The 13266-nt window shown below is 35.7% G+C and overlaps 1 protein-coding gene across 3 annotated transcripts in view; it reads right to left on the minus strand.

Moving 5' to 3' along the window:
• The window catches only part of FER (FER tyrosine kinase), a 156563-nt gene that overhangs the window by 55956 nt on the left and 87341 nt on the right, over window positions 1-13266 (minus strand). The gene's annotated exons all lie outside the window — the stretch shown is intronic.

Raw genomic sequence — 13266 nt, forward strand, 5'->3', positions numbered from 1 at the left:
AGTATACAAAGAAACTTACTACTAAATTAAAAAAAACTCCCACATTTTTCTCCTCAGTGCACATGGAAATGAACTGATCTTTTGACTTGTCAACAAGACACATATTTGCATCTCTTATATCATTTTTGGAAGTTGGAAATATTACAGGCAACTACTTGAAAAGATAACACATGGCAGGTAAAGCATTTGTCCAGGAATTGACCATCCCCCTGTGCTGGGCACTGGTGTCCAGCTCTGGGACCTTCCATTCAGGAAAGAACATTGAAGGGCCGGAGCATGTCCAGAGAAGGGCACTGGAGTTGGGGAAGGGTCTGGAGCACAAGTATGATAAGAGGCAGCTGAGGGAGCTGGGGGTGCTCAGTCTGGAGAAAAGGAGGTTGAAGCTAGGTGGGGATAAGTCTCTTCTGCCACATCCCAAATGAAAGGACAAGAGGAAATGGCCTTAAATAGTGCCAAGGGAGGTTCAGATTAAAAATTAGAAAAAAATTCTTCACTGACAGAGTGGTTAGGAATTGGAGTAAGCTGCCTAGGAAGGTCATGGAGTCACCCTCTCTGGAGACTTTTTGTCGAACATGAATTCAGGAAATCTAAAAAGGGTTGGGGATCATTGCTATTGTGATTTCTACATTTTTGTTCATAAGTATAATGTCACAAGCGTGCATCCCAGAGACTCTCTGAATGCCTCCATTAACCCAAACTCCCAGCACACAACACCTCTCAGTCCCGTCCCAAGAATTTCTGTACCACACTACCACGCTGCATGATGGAAACCAATCTTTACTATATCTCTTCCCTGGGTGGGAAACTGTGAGACTTAGGAGGAAATTCTCAATATAGAATAGTTTATTTTTCCCCTATACACAAGATTATTGCTTAAAACTACAGCCTCACTGATCAAACACCATGAGAAACGTATTTCCTTCATCTCAGTTGATACTTTTTGCAGAATGAATGTCACATTCAGAAGCTGTTATACTACAAATAGATAGGAATTGCCATCAAACTGCACACTCTTTCAATAATAATACTCAAATTTAAGAAAACAATTTGCAAAGAAATCTGTAAAAAAAAAAACCCACAAAAATTACTACTTAGAGGTATTAATGTAAGAGTTTTAACATTGAAAAAAGTGTGACAGAGCCAAAAAGTTAAAGAATTAAAATTGAATGGATTTTTTACTGCTTAACTACAAGGATTCTGTACTTCAGTGCATAACTTTTTGAATAAATTGACAATATGACATTTCAAAAGCTTGTTTATGAAGGAAAAAAATCTGATAATTCCTGAGAGAACTAACCAAAGAAAATAACAACATAAAGTGGAATCAAATTATCTGTTGATTTATTATCATTGCATCTGTACATTAATCTGTACTTTTTATGAAAGCCTTCAGTCAATTCTTATACCACTTTAACTCATTTATTAATTTATTGTGGTTCTGCCAGATTTTTCACAATCATCAAATTAGTCAAAGCTTGATCAGCTTCATTTGATATTACTCCTATAAACTGCACAAAAGCAGTTCCTTCAGTAGACAGCAAGAAAAAAATCTAACAGCAGAGAGAGTCATATACATCATGCCAATGTACAATTCTGACATTAAAAAAGAAACAAACCAAATTTTCTAATTTGCAATATGTTAGATATTAATTTAAATAGTGTTCAAAACACAGTGTCATTGGTCAGATAATTGCCTTTAATTAATAAACTATAATATGAACAGTAAGGTCAAAAATAACAAGACATTCTACTGCAAGTTTGTTGTCTCACTAAATCTACTTGAATTGCTCTGAGTTTAATATGACATCATTCAATAATCTGAATACATGTCAATAATTAAAGACATCAATAAGGCACACTTATCAATGTCAAAATCAATGTATAAATATTAGCACTCATAAACAAAGGTTATGAAATAAGTAATGTCTCTGTCTGATCACGAAGTTCATCATCTTCTCTAACTGCTTAATTCTGATTGTGAATAGAATGTAAGGATTTTTCCAGCTGTCAAATGCCATTACTCTAAGATTAATCAACTGTGCAAAAGATAATGAAAGTTACAAAAGAAACGTGACAGCAAAATGGGACAAAAATATTCTTGAATGTAGGTATAGATCAACAGACACTTTAACGCATATCAGTCCAAGTCACAGAAATTTTCTTTTTAATAGAGTTAGTTGCTTCTAAATCAAATGGAGCAAATCCAGTACATTTTGTACCTAATCAAAATAATCTGAATGACAGCAAACAGAGCTCCTGAGACTATTAATGCCCATTAATTTCACCCAGAAGGAAGCCATTTATGATACAGCCCTCTTCTTGTGACATTGCTATCTCTTTACCTTGTGCTTGTTCAGATTTTTCTCTTGTTAATTTTGGACCACAGAATATAAAAGCACTTCAGAAAAATTCAGTCACACAAATTAGCATTTGAGCATACTCATCTGTAATCTTAATTATATACCTTATTTCCAAATGGAATAACTTGGGAAATCTACAAGCTTTACAACATTCTGCTTTATTTCTGTCTTCTAGCTTCCCCCAGGAGGAGAAATTGAATTACATAAACATAACACTTCAAGCACAGGTTTACTAATAAGATGATGGGAATCCTATCAGTTTATCTTACTTTGGAGGTACTGCTACATCTGTTGGTCAAACTCTGAGAAACAAGTTGTCAACCAGACAGTTCACAAAGGGGAGAACTTGGTCAGCCTTGACAGTTACCCTTCCCCAATAGCCAGGCACTTGATAACCCACATCACACACAAGGTTTTCTATGCAGCAGCTTGCTAGTGACTATCTTTCTAGACTCTGGGCAACCACCCAGCACAATTGTCTGATTTCAACAAAGATAAGCATTTTCAAAGAGAAGAGTTATTTCAGAAGTTAATTGTAAGTGACAAAAACCAAACCTCAAACAGACCAGTTATTAAAGAAATAAAACATTCAATTGTGAAAAGCAATACTTAGAAATAATAACAAATGCCTCCTTTTACTCATAAAATAAAGTATTCTGGATATACACTATTCTTTTCCTGGATACGCAGCATTGCTTTTACAATGTTAGGGTGTTTCATGGTTCCCTAGGCCATGATAAGGTTCAAACCTTGAAGAGTTAGCAAAGATTCAATTGTTCATCAATCCTTACTTCAGTGAGCACACAGTGGAGTTGTGTGCAAGGCACTGAGAACAGTCTGAACAGCAGATGGTTGCTGCAAAAAATGGAATCTCAATTTTCCTTTTCTGAGCTATGAGACTGAAATGTTATCACTATTACCCTAAACATCTTCAAAATACATAAGTGCAGTTTTTATCCCATCCATCTCCCTTCATTAGGAGAGGCTACATCAAAGAGATCACAAATTACTATACCAGGAAGAACGCTTACAAATCATCTGCAGTAAATTATAACAGCTTTCAATAAAATAGAAAACATAATCATGATCTAATACTTAGTGTTCAAATTCCCTTAGCATTATTTTTCTATAATTCTCAGTAATAAATTCAATCATTAAGAATCCTAAAATGGTACTTTTTCAAATTAAAAACCAGCAGTAAAGCAATTAGAAAGTAAACTTTTAAAAACAGATGTTTTGAGAATTAGGTATGAATTTATGAGCCTCAGCTTAAATATTTGGTTCTAAAAATCTTACAATTTCTAAAAGGAGAGAAAAAAGGGAGGAGGAAAAAAGCCACCTGTGTTTGTATTCAATTTCAGAGAACCACCAAACAACACCAAGATTCTTACCCAAACTCCAAAGCAAGATTTTTCAAAGAGGAAGAGTGAGGAAATCCTGATCAGGCTCCAACACAGTGTGAGCAAGTAGGATTTTTTGTTATCATCGCTGTTATTTACTCATCTCATGTTCTCTGTCACATTATTTACTCTTCCTAGTTCAGAAGGCACCATCTATAACAAACACTGTCACTGTTTTTCATCTTAATTGTAGATGTAGCAAAGTGAAAAAGGATAAAAAACTCTATAGGCTGGAAACTTCATCTGATTTAGGGAGCCCCAGAAGGAATCAACCAAAACTTATCGCTTTAAGAGAACTCAAAACATATGACTTTCCAATCTTAAGAATCTACCCCAGAACAGCATGTGGCATTTGTGAAAAACCTAAATATCCTTCCCCTTACCCTCATCCCAGTACATTAATCCTTAACATTCTTCTAAAAAAACTCAAAATAGAGGGATATTGTCAACATCTCAGGAGTCAAGTGCATAAACAAACATGATGCTTGTTTCTTCATGGTTTAAGCAGAAAAAATGCATCAAAAATACTTTGGAAAGTATCATTTACTCTCCTTCTTCCAAGTTAAATAGGAAATATCAGTAGTACAAATGACAGCAGCTAAGAGCTATTTTTCCACATCAACAAAAATGGAAAGTTAATCTTTCATTTCCAATACTAAGGATAATTGGAGTTAAATTCTTTTTATGGCTAAAAAATCAGAATCGTAGACAATTTTCATCAGATGGGTATTCAAATCTCACTTATCAGAACTTGATGAACCAGACAAAAAAAAAGTAACAGCTGTGTACATGTGGATAGGGCTTATCAGCATAGGAATGAGAAATTGTCTTTTTAGAGAAGTACTATTTTTGATGCCACCTATGCCAGTAGATCTAATGTTCATATCAATTTCATGAATCATAAACTATGTGTTTCAAGTCCTTCAGATTAAGTACAGAAATAAAGGTAGCTGATGGGAAAGATTTTTCATAAGAAAAAGTGGGTTTTTCAGGAGGGGTTTTGAAAAACCTCACTGGTAACTTCTTTAAAACTGTTTCAGAATAAAGATTCATGAGCTGTAAAAATTGTTATGGAAGCTGCTTTGCATTATTAACAGCACTGTATTAAGCCACACTGATGAAACTCAATGTGAGCTGTAAAAGAGAATAATAGCACAGACAGGTTTAGCTCCTTGGGTAAAAAGGACTATTTTAGCTGACTTCTTACTGTTACATAAAAACTCTATGAAGTTCAACCCTCCTGCTAAACCAAATTGTGAATTATCATATAACAGGAGGAGAGAAGTAAGATTTGGAAAAGCTACTGTGCAATTTATGACCTGCAGAAGTGACCTCAGATTACCTGCACAGCTGTTCTTTGACCATTCTTTCTTGAAGATCAGTAGACAAAGTGACTGTACAATTCAACATACAATACCAGCTTTCCTCAGGGTTTTTTTGCAGTACCCTAAACTTATGTTTTCTTTTTCATGAAAGGGCTACAATGATGCTAAGAATATTTCAGGAAAAAAACAAGAAATAAAGAAAAATAAAGAAGCTTAAAAAAACAACTGAGAAAAGAAAAAGATGTAGAATGTGAAATACTTAAGCACAAGAAAAGGAAAGTCAAGTTTATGTCAAAACCTTTATATTTCAAGCACATTAAAACACACACTATTCCTCTCGACTGAATACTCACCTACCAAAACAAGGTACTCTGAATCATCTGTTAACCAAATATATTCCAACAGAAAAATTGTCAGCTCTGGATCAGGTATGAACAACAAAACACTCAAAGGCAAACAAAACCATGGGGTGACATGATTTTTCATTTAAACATTCCATGTAATTTAAACAGAGAGGAATGGAAAAGCAGAGTCACATTATGCATGCACAGCACCCTCCCCAAATACTCAAATTATTAAAATAGGGTAAAATATTTTCACATATGTGCAAACACATTTTCACTTCCACCCACACATGAAAAGGTTATGCCAAATGGGCTTGGGGGAACGACGGGTGTTTGTAACAATGTCCAAGACAGTCTCCTTGAACTATATAAGACACTTAGCCACATACTTAGTTCCATATCCAGTTGTTTCCAGTTGGATTTCTTTACCCCAGGAAGAGAAAGGCTTAATTCATCCCTCAAAAATACTGTCTAAGTTTCAGTGGTCAGCATGCAATACCTTTCAGAGTGCTACAGTTCCACATTAGACTTTCCACTAAATTACTACCTTCTTCAAAGCAAAACCCCAAGATTTTTCATCCGATGTTTTTCTAGCCACACCTGATAATTTTGCATTGTCTTTCATAATCTTCAGATAGCATGTTAAAACCACTGAGCTGGAACAGAAATAACCTGTCCAAATTTCAAATAATCTGCTGTATTAGCTAAATTGTGACTGTGAGAGCACAGGAAAAAGGCAAAGCCGCATAGAAAGGAAATTGTAGCCCTAACTTACGAGATTTCAGTGTACCAGTGAGCTTGGCCTGCATTCCAAGCAAGATGTTGGCTTTGAATCAGAAGTCATACAACACTACATAGATGCCAAGAGTTTAGAAAGAACATGCTGCACTGGGTTTTTTACATCAGATGCATACAGTTCTTTAACAAGATTTTGGTATTTTCTCAAATACCACCAAATCATTATTCAGATAGCAAAAGCAATGATAAATCTCTTAGCAGCAGAAAAAAAAAGCTGATCAATGAAGGACACACAAAGGGAAGCAGCAAATACACCAAATGGGTCTGCTAGATATTAGTAGATTCTATTATTACTTTAGTAATCTTCTAAATGCTGTCTTCAGCAATCTTTTTTTCTCCTGTATTAGAGACAAAATTTTCCTGCGTGGTCTGTTGAATCTACAGATTCTAGAGACAGATTGATTACACAGTAATCTTTGTTACTGTGTTGGCTCTGGCTGGGGTAATTTTGTTCGCAGCAGCTAGTATGGGGTTATATTTTGGTTTAACATATTTTTGGTTAAAGTATTCTCTTGACAAAGATGATTACACATAAAGCAATCTTTATAGCATGCATGTGTGCACATCCTTCTCTAAAATTAAACATGAAATGTAAACGGTAAACATGAATCTTTTGAAGAATTTACCATCTATTCTAGAAGCTGTACAAGTAGCTGTGAGGAGACAAAGTTAAGACAATTGACGCGAAACAGACCAAAGGGATATCCCATACCATACAGCATCACTCTTAGCATATAGAGCTGCTCAAAAAGAAGGAAGGGGGAAGATGTTTGGAGTGAAGGCAGGTCGTGGCGCCTGAAATTGTGCTCCCCCAGTTGCAGAACTTTTGTTTTCCCCCTTGTTGATCTGCATGAGGCTCCTGTCAAACCCATTTCTCCAGCCTTTCCAGGTCCCTCTGAATAGCAGCTTGACCCTCGGGTGTATCAGCCCCTCCTCCAAGACTGGTCTCATCAGTAAAACTGCTTGTGCCCCATCACCCAACTTGTTAATTAAGAAGTGGATGAAGGAAGGATTGGACACACTACTGACTCTAGGGGTAGAGCAGTAGTTACTGGCCTCTAATTAGACTTGCACAACTGATCACCACCCTCTGGGGGTGATCCTGATTTTAGTAATACACTATGCAAATCATTGGCAACTCTATTAGGAAGAAATCCAAGCAACAGAAAGGATAGAATTGGTAATAGCATTTACTTCATTATGAATTGAGCATGAAATCCATGCACTACCCTCAATAGTAGGCTAAGTACAGTATTTACCTTGCAAATAAGGAATCCTGAAGCCTTACCTATTCTCACCTCTGAATTCCTCCTTAATCAACATTTAAATAAACACATCTTCTTGAGAATTCAGACACTATTACATACGTCAGATGCACTAACCTGATTTAAGAAAAACATACCCTTCTTGCCCTGTAGCTCCTTTTGTGTGCATCCTTTATTCCTCCACAGCTGAAATGTCATTTCGCTCCTTTTTTAACATTTTGTTCCACTTAAATTGGCGGAGGCCAAAATACTTAAGCAACCACAAGCTACTTCACAAATGTAACTCTACAAAGGAATTTAAGAGCACAGACACTCATTCTTATTCTTAATCTACACTGTTTTCTGACCCATGAGAGTCTATGTTTAAGACTGTGTTATGTGCTTGTCAGCCACATGCTATGAAAATACTGAAAACTCAAAGCATTATTTGCATTCAAGTCATCCTGACTGCACTAGTGAAAACAGGAATAAGAATACAATTAGAGGACTACAAGAAGTTTACAACTCACAGTCTAATAGAAAATAATTATTAAGGAACGTCTGAATTCCAAATATAGGGAAGAAGTCAGGATCCATAAAAAACCCCCAAGTATGTTAGTTCTGCAGAAAAGCTGCTGCAATCACACACAATTCCAATATAATTTTTTATTGTACTATATTAACATGTGGTTATAAAGCTTCTGATAACAGGCCCAGTTTTTAAAAGTGCTCCATAAGGCACAATTTACACCCAGAATATTACAGAACACAGTCAATCCTTTGATTTTCACATGTATAACCAAATGATCAGCAGCAAAATCTAGTAAATCTAAATAATCTTTGATGAAGGATGCTTTAATTGAAGTAGTTTATTCTCTTAGCTATCAGTTATCATAAAAAATTCATCTTAAATCTTTCATTTAATAATTTTACCCTTTCCTAACCGTACACTTTTTTAAAGAATGAATGGCTTGCTTCCATCTCTTGCTTTATACTTATTTTTTCTGCTTCCTACTGTTTCAGTTGTGTTTGAGATAACTCATTTTATTCAATTTGCACTCCACACAGCAATATGGCATTCTGTAATTTTTTTATATGAAAGCTGTACAGAAAGTAGGAATGCGCATGTTGCCGAGGTTTCATTTAAAATTTCAAGGACAGAGGTTTTTCTTTATGAAATTGGTCAGAAATTACATTGTGTTTGTTTAAATGAAATTCATATACTTGATTAAATACTTTTTTTTCAAGGTTTGAGAATAATGCTTACACCCTTTAGGAGGGTTATCCTTCAACTTTAATCTAAACCTGATCATGGAAAGAAATACCAGAAAAACAAGACTGAACCAGAAACATTCAACAGAGCAGATGTTTATTGCCGTGGCCTCTAAAAAAAACTATAAAAAAACTTTGATCACTGAATATAAAACAATCCTTATTACTCTTTTTTCAGGTAGCCTTATCTGCCTCCATTATTATAAAGCATTTTAATGAGATTTTTTGAGAAAATAAATCCTTTCAATTTTGAAACTAGTCAATATACCTGAAACTATACATAAATTTGGTTCAGTTCTTTGTTAGCACAAAGAGTAAATTACTCTCTTTTTTCCCTTTTCTCTACAGGATGACATGCCTTGACAAGTACAGGCCACCATTAAGGATGATGCATTCCTTTTGTTATCTGACAGAAATATTGCAATAATCTCAGCTAAAAAATGTTAAAAGCAAATCCTGTGACACTTCTCCAAATTCTGAAGGAATGAGAATGTAACTGAAATGTACCTCTAATATTAGGATATGAAACTCTGCTCTCAAATGTCAATAGCTGCAGGCTATTGATTAATTTCATGAACATACAATAAATACATTCATTTCCTGTAAGTATGTCTTTTGCATATTATAAACACTCACTTTCAATGGTGACCAATTTCCTTAAAGAAAACTGAAGATATATTTTGACATTTAAAAATGCATGTATTAGACTTCAACCACACCCATGAAAATTACAGCTTTAGGCCAAAAACCAACACCCAAAGATCACTACCACCAGGTGCTTTTGGCATTCCTACAGAATGCCTGGCCAAATTGGTGGGTATCATACAGGTAAGCCAGGGTGTCACAGGAATCCTCTTTGGAGTGACAAATCTAGCCAAGGTAGAGCTGCAATAACTGCATCACTCCCTGCTACAGGCTGCTTCTGCCTTTTGGATTCCTGCTCCTCAAGAGTTGTCCTCAGGTCAAACAGACTCATGATCTTCCCCACAGGGAGCACCATTACTGCCACTGCTTCCCTCTGCAGCACCTTAATTGTCTCCAGCCATGAAATGAGCATCTATAATTGTGTGACAGCATTACTTTGTGATAAACTTGGCCTTTGTAAGTCTCCTTGTTTCTATTCAGTATCTCCCAGCAGGCATAAGAGTGTTTCCCTGAAACTGAGACTGTTCAGCAGCCTCCTTCAATTCCTCCTCCTATGCTTGGCTGGCCTGAGGGGCACACACTACCTGTACTCTAAGCACATGCGTTGTCCGCAACAGCGAACCTCAGCTCGCTTTGCTAAAATAAAACAAACCCCCCAGAAAAGCCATCAACAAAAAATTAGCATCATTTCAGATGTTTACTAATGGATTTTCATGATGAAAATCTAACTTAAATTTACAGCTCTTCAGAATTTCCTTCCAAGTCTAACTCATCAATACATCCATACCTGGCAAGACAGCATCAGATCTGCAGAGAATTCTCACATCACTTGCTTTATCAGCACTAGAAACACTAATAAGAAATGCCTAGGTTTTTTCTTTCAGCATTTTTCTTTCACCTCACCATTTATGATCCATCATTTTCCTATGTACACAAAACATATCAGACCATATCACAGGCTTCTTTGTCACATAAAAATAGATCCAGAATTTTAAAATTAAAGTTACTAGTAACAAACACATGGCTTAACTCATTTGACAAAGCAGCAGTTAATTTTTTCCATTAGCTCAGAATTTGAATTAACTACAGAGCATTCATTTACCATGAGTATTTCAGCACTAGTGAAATAGTAGCAGATCTCCAGAGCAAATCAATTGGTGCTCAGAATCTGAAACATGTATTTGGGAGAAAAGCATCATTTCAGGCTAAATCTTTCCTGGTTCTGAAAAGTGAACTTCCTCCCATGAGCAGCTGTGCATCCTGGGCAGATTTGTTTCAAAGGTGTATTTACGATCCAAATGAAAACCTCATTACAGGCACACTTAAATAAAAATGGTATCCCTTATTTTTTTGATCATTGTCTTTTCTAGTATTCAAACTGAAGCACATTCACACCTTAATACAGGTGTAATCTGTAAAAATACAAAAAGAAATTATATTTCAAGAAATCGATCAACCTCCAAAACAGGAGGTCAAAGATCTTAGAAGGTTAAAATACCTCCAGTATGGTTAAAACAGCATTTTTACGTAATAAAGTCCTTGGGTGTGCTTTGAGTTACTCAGCGGCTTTGTGTACCAGTCAATCCATCAATAACCACCTGAAGAACATAATGTACATTTTTTTCAATAAGATTATAAATAAATATGAGACACTCCTCCATTAAAGAAGTTACTAGCAAATATCTTTTTAATGCCATCAGTTTTTCTAATTTAAATTCTATTATTACAGATTCATTACAATTCCAAGCAGGCAACTCAGTCTACATGAAATGGGATGTGGGACAGGCCTTTTGTGACACAATTAAGCCTGTTCCTTTCAAGGGCAACATCACAGAAGGTGAACACTAATTTTACTAATATAGTAAAGGAGGATGAATGACTGTGGGAAGGAAGGAAAGCAAAAGCAAACTAAAAAGAATAACTTTTTTTTTTTGCCGTGAAGTTTGTCATATTTAACTTTCAATTTCTAAATAGGTTATTACAGGGACAGCAATTTGCATAAGAAGATTAAAGATTACATGACATGACAATGACTGCTCTGCAGCTATAATGTGAACAAAGCAAAAACAGTCTTTGCAGATGCGAAATGAACTTTAAGGAAATGATTAAAGACATCTTGGTAACAGCACATGATGCATAAATTACCCCCAACACTAGGTGTCAGAGTGCATATGCTACTTCTGAAAACGACCTGAAATGTCTCCACTTTCCCATATGAAAGCCAGAGTTCCATGAAAATTAAAAACGATAGGTCACAACAATCTTTTGCTTCACTCTGAAGTACATCTTTCAGAATACAGCAAATAGTTTTTATCATATGGGAGAAGTAAAACCAACATAAAATTATAGCTCAAACCAAAACAATTTAAATATTTTTGACAACAGTTGCTCTTATAAAATTCAAATCGTGTAGCTAACACTCTTTTCAACACTGCCTTGTTTGGCTCAAACTGCTGGTCAGGAAGCACTAAGTGTACCATACATTGGTTTTACTTTACACCAAATATTAGTAGCTATAGAAACTGACATCCTATTTCATAAATTCACGAAAGCCTATAGGCAATTGTAACATGTATATTTTAAAAAATCTATACAATCACTTTCCTGTCACTCAATACTTTTCTTAGTACTAAGTCACCCTTTCCATTACTTCACATAACATATCAGAATGGAAGTAGAAAGGTTTACTAACCCCAAAGGAAGTACTCTTGAATACTAAGACTGATGCACACCAGGACAAGGTCAATCATATGAAAAAACAGATGCAGCCTGTGGATTTTATGGATAGATGCCAATTGCTTGCGTAATTTTTGTGAAACCTAAGTACCTGAAGTAGTTGTGCACCCAGATCAACTACCAACTAGCACAATCCTAGAGGAAATACTATTATTTCCACTAATTTTTAGTTAATACTAAATAAATAAAATTAGTATCAATTTTTAGCTGATACTAACTCAAGTCAACAAACCCAGGGAGGAGTGGACCCACGTCCTTTTCCCCCTGAATAGAGGAAAAACAAAAGGCCTGTTGGAAGTTAGTGGTTTTCCTTTCATTATCTTTCTCTTAGAGAATTATTTCCCATTTTGTTGCTAAGAGACATAACGACCAGGTACTTAAAAGAAAAAGAAGTTGTCCAAGGAAAGGTGTGGTTGGCTGCTCTCTTATCTGAGGGTTTCTCTTGGAAGGGCAGAGATATCCTAAGAATTGAGCTAGAAATAAGGAGGGCTGGGGCAGCTGCGAGCTCCATCTTGCTCTCTCAGCTCTGGAGAAGGGTCAGAGGGGCTGCCTGCCTGGGGGGGAATTTGCTGCTGCCACTGGAGCAGTAATGGTGAAATGACCAGGAATGCCTTTTGGTAATATGTTTCTTCTATAAGATAGGGACTAGAAAAATTATTTGGCTATAGTTCCACAAGCCTATGGTTAAATTAAAACTTAACTCTATGAAGAGAAAATACAAAACGAAACAAAAAAGGAAGGAGTAAGAAACCCCCTATCTTCAAAGTAAGCAACAGAGAATGAAAAATGAATGCTGTTTTACAGATAAGGTGTTCCAGTTTATCGGACAATAACTAAGATTATGTGATACTATTCTATACTATTGTTCTACATTTGTTAAAACAGGGTTGCTCTCACATTATGTACAGTCAGAAAACAGAAAAAGCATTACACATTTAAAACAAACACGGTATTAAAGAGAGAGAGAAATTTGCAAACAGTCTTAAAAAAATTTCATTTTTAGCTTGACTACCCCTTATTCGTAGCTTAAACCATTTGTATCAGAAAGAATTACACATTAAATTTAATGTCCTATGCTTTCTCATGTGATCTACAAGGAATGTAAGCAATAACTTATGTCCAATGAAGCATCAGTTTGGTAA

This window comes from Camarhynchus parvulus, chromosome Z (genome assembly GCF_901933205.1).
Source record: "Camarhynchus parvulus chromosome Z, STF_HiC, whole genome shotgun sequence".
NCBI lineage: Eukaryota > Metazoa > Chordata > Aves > Passeriformes > Thraupidae > Camarhynchus > Camarhynchus parvulus.